Genomic DNA, 9,740 nt, shown 5'->3' on the forward strand with positions numbered 1-9,740 from the left:
CCAACTTGTCTATATACAGAGAACTAGCTACATGGCAGAGTAGTGCAACATTTCCATATATAGAGATCTAGCTACATGGCAGATGTGTCCAACGTGTCCATATACTGAGAGCAAGCTACATGGCAGATCAGTTCTAAATATCCATGCACAGAGGGATAGCTACATTTCAGACGAGTCCATATACAGAGAGCTAGGAACATGGCAGGGTACTACAACATTTCCATATACAGAGTTCTAGCTACAAGGCAGGTGAGTACAACTTGTCTATATAAAGAGAGCTAGCTACATGGCAGAGTAGTGCATAATTTCCATAAACAGTGTTCTACCTACATGGCAGATGTATCCAATGTGTCCATATACTGAGAGCTACCTACATGGCAGAGCAGGCCAAAATCTCCATGTACAGTGAGCTAGCTACATGGCAGATGAGTCCAAAATGTCCATATACAGAGAGCTAGTTACATGGAAGGGAAGTGCAACATTTCCATATACTGATTTCTAGCTACATGGCAGATATGTCCAATGTATCCATATTATAAGAGCTAACTACATGGAAGGTCAGTCCAAAATATCCATGCAGAGAGAGCTAGCTACATATCACACGAGTCCAAAATGTCCATATAAAAGAGCTAGCCACATGGCAGAGTAGTGCAACATTTCCATATACAGAGTTCTAGCTACATGTCAGATGAGTCTAAAATGTCCATATACAGAGAGCTAGCTACATGGCATAGCATTCCTACATGTCCATATACTGAGAGCAAGCTACATAGCAGACATGTTCAGTATGTTCATATAATAGAGCCACCCACTTGTCAAATCAGTCAAACATATCCATGTACAGAGAGCTAGCTACATGTGAGACGAGTCTAAAATGTCCATATACAGAGAGCTAGCTACATGGCAGGGTAGTGCAAATTTTCCATATACAGAGTTCTAGCTACAAGGCAGATGAGTCCAACATCTCCATACACTGAGAGCTAGCTACATGGCAGAGTAGTCCAATATGGTCATATACAGAGAGCTACCTTTGTGGCTAATCAATCCAACATATCCATGTACAGAGAGCTAGCTACATGTCAGATGAATTCAATGTGTCCATATACTGAGAGCTAGCTACATGGCAGAGTAGTCCAAAATATCCATGCATAGATAGGTAGCTACATGTCAGATGAGTCTAAAATGTCCATATAAAGAGAGCTAGCTAAGTGGCAGAGTAGTGCATCATTTCCATATACAGAGTTCAAGCTACATGGCAGATGAGTCCAAAGTGTTCATATACTGAGAGCTAGCTACATGGCAGAGTAGTCCAACATGTCCACAAAAAGGGTACTAGCTATCTGGCTAATGAGTCCAACATTTCCATATACTGAGAGTTAGCTACATGGCAGAGTAGTTAAACATTTCCATATACAGAGTTCTAGCTACATGGCAGATGTATCCAATGTGTCTATATACTGAGAGCTACCTACATGGCAGATCAGTCCAACATTTCCATATACAGAGTTCTAGCTACATGGCAGATGAGACCAACTTGTTCATATACTGAGAGCAAGCTACATGGCAGAGTAGTCCAAAATATCCATGCATAGAGAGCTATCTACATGTCAGATTAGTCCAAAATGTCCATATACACAGAGCTGGCTACATGGCAGGGTACTACAACATTTCCATATACAGAGTTCTAGTTACAAGGCAGATGAGTACAACTTGTCTATATAAAGAGAGCTAGCTACATGGTAGAGTAGTGCATCATTTCCATAGACAGAGTTCTAGCTACATGGCAAATGTGTCCAACGTGTCCATATACTGAGAGCTACCTACATGGCAGATCAGTCCAACATATCCATGCACTGAGAGCTAGCTACATATTAGTCGAGTCCAAAATGTCCATATACAAAGAGCCAGCTACATGGTAGAGTAGTGCGACATTTCTATATACAGCATTCTAGCTACATGGCAAATATGTCCAACTTGTCTATATAAAGAGAGCTAGCTACATGGCAGAGTAGTCCAACATGTCCATATACAGGGTACTAGTTACATGGCAGATGAGTCCAACATGGCCATATATTGAGAGCTAGCTACATGGCAGAGTAGTCCAATATGTTCATATACAGAGAGCTACCTAATTTGCAGATCACATGAAAATATTCATGTACAGACAGCTAGCTACATGGTAGCCAAGTCCAAAATGTCCATATACAGAGAGTTAGCTAAAAGGCAGGGTAATGAATCATTTCTTTATACAGAGTTCTAGCTTCAAGGAAGATGAGTCCAACTTGTCTATATACACAGAGTTAGCTACATGGCAGTGTAGTCCAACATTTGCGTATTCAAAGTTCTAGCTACAACGCAAATGAGTTTAACTTGTCTATAAACGGAGAACTAGCTACATGGCCGATAAGTGCAACATTTTCATATACAGAGTCTGGCTACATGGTAGATGGTTCAACCTTTCCATAAACTGAGAGCTAACTACATGGCAGACAAGTCCAATATGTTCATCTGCAGAGAGCTACCTACATGGCTGATCAACGAACATATCCATGTACAGACAGGTAGCTACATGGCAGACGAGTCCAACGTGTCCATATACTGGGAGCAAGTTACATGGCACAGTAGTCCAAAATATAGGTAGCTACATGTCAGAAGAGTCCAAAATGTCCATATACAGAGAGTTAGCTACATGGCAGGGTAATGCAACATTTCTATATACTGAATTCTAGATACAAGGCAGATGAGTCCAACTTGTCTATATACACAGAGCTAGCTACATGGCAGGGCAGTGCATCATTTGCATATACAGAGCTCTAGGTACAAGGCAGATGAGTCCAACTAGACTATATTGAGAGAGCTAGCTACATGGCAGAGTAGTGCATCATGTCCATATACAGAGTACTAGCTACATGGCAGTTGAGTCCAACATGTCCATATACTGAGAGCTAGTTACATGCAGACAAGTCCAATATGTTCATAAACAGAGAGCTGCCTACTTGGCAGATCAGTCTAACATATCCATGAACAGAGAGCTAGCTACATGGCAGACGAGTCCAAAATGTCCATATACAGAGAGCTAGTTACATGGCAGAGTAGTGCAACATTTCCATATACAGAGTTCTGGCTACATGGCAGATGTGTCCAACATTTCCATATATTGAGAGCTAGCTACATGGCTGAATAGTAAAAAATATCCATGCACTGAGAGCTAGCTTCATGTCAGACGAGTCCAAAATGTCCATATAAAGAGACCTAGCTATATGGCAGAGTAAAGCATCATTTCCTTATACAGAGTTCAAGCAACATGGCAGATGAGTCCAAAGTGTTCATACACTGAGAGCTAGCTACATGGTAGAGTGGTCCAACATGTCCATATGAAGAGTACTAGCTACCTGTCTAATGAGTACAACTTGTCCATATACTGAGAGCTAGCTACATGGCAGGTAGTGCAACATTTCCATATACAGACTTCTAGCTACGTGGCAGATGTGTCCAAAATTTCGATATACAAAGAACTAGCTACATGGCAGAGTAGTCCAAAATGTCCATATACAGGGTACTATCTACATGGAAGATAAGTCCAACTTGTTTATGTACAGAGCACTAGCTACATGTCAGAGTGGTGCATCATTTCCACATACAGAGTTCAAGCTATATGGCAGATTAGTCCAAAGCGTTCATATACAAAGAGCTAGCTACATGGCAGAGTAGTGCAACATGTCCATATACAGGGTACTAGCTACCTGGAAGATGAGTTCAGCATGTCCATATACTGAGAGTTAGCTCCATGGCAGACAAGTCCAATATGTTCATATACAGAGAGCTACCTACTTGGCAAATCATTCGAACATATCCATGTACAGAGAATTAGCTTCATGGCAGAGTAATGCATCATTTCCATATTCAGAGTTCAAGTTATATGACAGAATTGTCCAAAGTGTTCATATACAAAGAGGTAGCTACATGGCAGAGTAGAGCAACATGTCCATATACAGGGTACTAGCTACCTGGCAGATGAGTCCAACATGTTCATGTACAGAGAGTTAGCTACGTGGCAGACAAGTCCAATATGTTCATATACAGAGATCTACCTATATGTCCAATATATCCATGCACTGAGACAAGTCCAATATATCCATGCACTGAGAGCTAGCTACATGTTAATCGAGTCCAAAATGTCCATATACAGAGAGCTAGCTACATGGCAGAGTAGTTAAACATTTCCATATACAGGTTTCTAGCTAAATGTCATATGTGTTCAACGTGTCCATATACTGAGAGCTATCGACATCACAGATCTGTTTAACATTTCTATATGCAGAGTTCTAGCTACAAGACAGATGAGTCCAACTTGTCCCTATACTGAGAGCTAGCTACATGGAGGGTAGTACAACATTTCCATATACAGAGTTCTAGCTACAATACAGATAAGTCCAACTTGTCTATATACAGAGAGCAAACTACATGGCAGAGTAGTGCAACATGTCCATATACAGGGTACTAGCTACATGGCAGATGAGTCCAACATGTCCATATACTGAAAGCTAGCTATATCACAGACAAGACCAATATGTTCAGATACAGAGAGCTACCTACTTGGCAGTTCAGTCCAACATATCCATATACAGAGAGCTAGTTACATGGCAGATGAGTCCAACATGTACATATACTGAGAGCTATCTACATGACAGGGTAGTGCAACTTTTCCATATACACAGTTCTAGCTACAAGGCAGATGAGTCTAACTTGTCTATATACCGAAAGCTAGCTACATGGCAGAGAAGCACAACATTTCCATATACAAAGTCTGGCTACATGGCAGATGAGTTCAACATGTCCATATACTGAGAGTGAACTATATGGCAGGCAAGTCCAATATGTTCATATTCAGAAAGCTACCTACATGGCTGATCTATCCAAAATTTCCATGAACAGAGAGCTAGCTACATGGCAAACGAGTCCAATTTGTCCATACACTGAGAGCTAGCTACATGGCAGAGAAGTCCAAAATATCCATGCACAGATAGCTAGCTGCATGTCAGACAAGTACAAAATGTCCATATACACAGAGCTAGCTACATAGCAGGGTAGTGCACCACTTCCATATACAGAGTTTTAGGTAAAAGATAGATGATTTCAACTAATCTATACACAGAGAGATAGCTACATGGCAGAGTAGTGCATCATGTCCATATACAGAGTACTAACTACGTGGCAGTTGTCCAACATGTCCATATACTGAGAGCTAGCTACATGGCAGGGTAGTACAACAATTCCATATACAGAGTTCTAGCTACAAGACAGATGAGTCCAACTTGTCTATGTACAGAAAGCAAGCTACATGGCAGAGTAGTGCAACGTGTCCATATACAGGGTAATAGCTACATGGCAAATGTGTCCAACGTGTCCGAATACTGAGAGCTAGCTACTTGGAAGACAAGTCCTATATGTTCATATACAGAGAGTTACCTACTTGGAAGATCAGTCCAGCATACCCATGTACAGAGAGCTAGCTACATGTCAGACGAGTCCAAAATGTCCATATACAAACAGCAAGCTACATGGCAGGGTAGTGCAACATTTCCATATACAGAGTTCTAGCTACATGGCAGATGTGTCCAACATGTGTACATACAGAGAGCAACCTACATGGTAGATCAGTCCAACATATCCATGCATAGAGAGCTAGCTCCATGGCAGAGTAGGGCAACATATCCATATACAGAGTTCTAACTACATGGCAGATGATTCCAACTTGTCTATATACAGAGAACTAGCTAAATGTCAGAGTAGTGCAACATGTCCATATACAGGATACTAGCTACATGGCAGATGAGTCCAACATATCCATATACCGAGAGCTAGTTACATGGCAGACAAGTTCAATATGTTCATATACGGAGAGCTAGCTACATGTCAGGGTAGTGCAATATTTCCTTATACAGAGTTGTAGCTACATTGCAGATGTGTCCAATGTGTCCATATACTGAGAGTTACATACATGGCAGACAACTCCAATATGTTAATATACAGAAAGCTACCTACTTGGCAGATCAGTCCAACATATCCATGTACAGAGAGCTAGCTACTTGGCAGACGAGTCCACAAGGACCATATAAAGAGAGCTAGCTACATGGCAGGGTAGTGCATCATTTCCATACACAGAGTTCTAGTTACAAGGCAGATGAGTCCAAATTGTCTATATACAGAGAATTAGCTACATGGCAGATGAGTCCAACATGTCCATTTACTGAGAGCTCGCTACATGGCAGACAAGTACAATATTTCATAGACAGAGAGCTATCTACTTGGCAGATCATTCCAACATACCCATGTACAGAGAGTCAGACGAGTCCAAAATGTCCATATACAGAGAGCAACCTACATGGCAGGATAGTACAACATTTCCATATACAGATTTCTAGCTACAAGGCAGATGTGTCCAACATGTCAATATACTGAGAGTTAAATAGATGGCAGAGTAGTCCAACATGACCATATACATTGTACTAGATACATGGCAGATGAGTCCAGCTTGTTCATATACTAAGAGCTAGCTACATGGCAAACAAAACCAATATGTTCCTATTCTGAGATCTACCTAATTGACAGATCAGTACAACATAGATAGAGCTAGTTACAAGGCAGACAAGTCCAAAATGTCCATAAACAAAGATCTAACTTCATGGCAGAGTAGTGCATCATTTCCATATACAGAGTTCAAGCTACATGGCAGATGAGACCAAAGTGTTCACATACTGAGAGCGAGCTACATGGCAGAGTAGACCAACATGTCCATATAAAGAGTACTAGCTACATGGCAGATGTGTCCAACGTGTCCATGTACTGAGAGCTAGCTACGTGGCAGACAAGTCCAATACGTTCATATACAGAGAGCTACCTACTTGGCAGATCTGTCCAACATATCCATGTAGAGAGAGCTAGCTACATGGCAGATGCATTCAAAATGTCCATATACAGAGAGCTAGCTACATGGCAGGGTAGTGCAACATTTCAATATACAGATGTACAGCTACATAACAGATGTGTCCAACGTGTCCATATACTGAGAGTTGCCAGCTTGGCAGATCAGTCCAAAATATTGATGCACAGAGAGCTAGCTACATATCATACGAGTCCATAATGTCCATACACAGAGAGTTAGCTATGTAACAGAGTAGAGAATCATTTCTATATTTAGAGTTCAAACTGCATGGCAGATGAGTCCAAGATGTTCATATACTGAGAGCTAGCTACATGGCAGAGTAGTGCTTCATTTCCACATACAGAGTTCAAGCTACATGAAAGATGAGTCCAAAGTGTTAATATACTGACAGCTAGCTTCATGGCCGAGTAGTCCAACATGTCCATATAAAGAGTACTAGCTACATGGCAGATGTGTCCAACTTGTCCATATACTGAGAGCTAGCTACATGGCAGACAAGCCCAATATGTTTATATATAGAGAGCTACCTACTTGGTAGATCATTCCAACAAATCCTTGTACAGAGCACTAGCTTCATGGCAGACTAATCCAAAATATACATATACAGAGAGTTAGCTATATGGTAGGGTAGTGCAACATTTCCATATACAGAGTTCTAGCTACATGGCAGATGAGTCCAACTTGTCTATATACAGACATCTAGCTACATGGCAGGGTAGTGCAACATTATCATATACACAGTTTGAGCTACAAGGCAGATGAGTCCAACTTGTCTAGATATAGAGAGCTAGCTAGATGGCAGGTTTGCGCAACATTTCCATATACAGAGTTCTAGCTAAAAGGTAGATGAGTCCAACTTGTCAATATACAGATAACTAGCTACATGCCAGAGTAGTGCAACATGTCCATATATTGGGAAATAGCTACATGGCAGATGAGTCCAACATGTCCATATACTGAAAGTTAGCTACATGGCAGACAAGTCCAATATGTTCATATACAAAGAGTGAGCTACACGGTATGATTATTCAACATTTCCCTATACAGAGTTATAGCTACATGGCAGATTTGTCCAACGTGTCGATATATTGAGAGCTAGCTCCATGGCAGAGTAGTCCAACATGTCTATATACAGGGTACAAGTTACATTGCAGATGAAACCAACATGTCCATATACTGAGAGAGAGCTTCATGACACAGTAGTCCAACATGTCCATAGAAAGTGTACCAGTTACATGGCAGAAGTGTCCAACGTGTCTATATACTGAGAACTAGCTACATGGCCGAAAAGTCCAATATGTTCATATAAAGATAGCTACCTACTTGGCAGATCTGTCCAACATATCCATGTACATAGAGCTAACTAAATGGCAGACAAGTCCAAAATGTCCATATACAGAGAGCTATCTACATGGCAGGGTAGTTCCACATTTCCATATACAGAGTTATAGCTACATAACAGAGATGGCCAACATGTACATGTGCTGAGAGCTACCAGCATGGCAGATCAGTCCAAAATATTGATGCACAGAGAGCTATTTACAAAACAGATGAGTCAAAATGTCCATATACAGAGGGCTAACTACATGGCAGAGTAGTGAAACATATCCATATACAGAGAGCTAGCTACAAGGCAGATGACTACAACTTGTCTATTTACAGAGAGCTAGCTACATGACAGACTAATCCAATATGTTCATATAAAGAGAGATACCTACTTGGCAGATCAGTCCAACATATCCATGTACTGAGAGCTAGCTACATAGCAGACGAGTCCAACATGTCCATATACAGAGAGCTTGCTGCATGGCAGAAAAGTGCCATATATTCATATACAGAGAGCTACCTACTTGGCAGATCAGTCCAACACATTCATGTACAGAGAGCTAGCTACATGGCATGGTAGTGCAACATTTTCATATACAGAGTACTAGCTACAAGTCAGAAGAGTCCAACTTGTCTATATACAGAGAGCTAACTACGTGGTAGGATAGTGTACCATTTCCATATACAGAGTTCTAGCTGCATGGAAGCGTAGTCCAACATGTCCATATACAGGTTACTAGGTACCTGGATAATGAGTCCAACATGTCCATATTATGAGTGCTAGCGACATGGAAGACAAGTCCAATATGTTCATATATAGAGAGCTACCTACTTGGCAAATCAGTCCAACATATCCATGTACAGAGAGCTAGTTACATGGCAGAGGAGTCCAAAATGCCCATATATAGAGAACTGGCTACATGGCAGTGTAGTGCAACATTTCCATATACAGAGTTCTAGCTACAAGGCAGAAGAGTCCAACTTGTCTGTATACAGAGAGCTAGCTACATGGCAGAGTAGTGCAAGATTTCCATATACAGACTTCGAGCTACATGGCAGATGTATCCAACGTGTCCATATACTGAGAGCTAGCCACATGGATGCGTAGTCCAACATGTCCATATAGAGGGTACTAGCTGCCTGGCTAATCAGTCCAACATGTCCATAATCTGAGAGCTACCTACATGGCAGACAAGTCCAATATGTTCACATACAGAGAGCTACCCTCTTGGCAGATCAGTACAACACAGCCATGTACAAAGAGCTAGCCACATGGCAGACTAGTCCAAAATATCCATAAACAGAGAACTAGCTCCATGGCTGGGTAGTGCAACATTTCCATATACAGTGTTCTAGTTACAAGGCAGATGAGTCCAACTTGTCTATATACAGAGAGCTAGCTACATGGCAGAGTAGTGCAAAATTTCCATATACAGAGTTCTGGCTACATGGCAGATAAGTCCAACAT

Source organism: Chrysochloris asiatica, unplaced genomic scaffold (genome assembly GCF_000296735.1).
Source record: "Chrysochloris asiatica unplaced genomic scaffold, ChrAsi1.0 scaffold00459, whole genome shotgun sequence".
NCBI classification, from domain to species: domain Eukaryota; kingdom Metazoa; phylum Chordata; class Mammalia; order Afrosoricida; family Chrysochloridae; genus Chrysochloris; species Chrysochloris asiatica.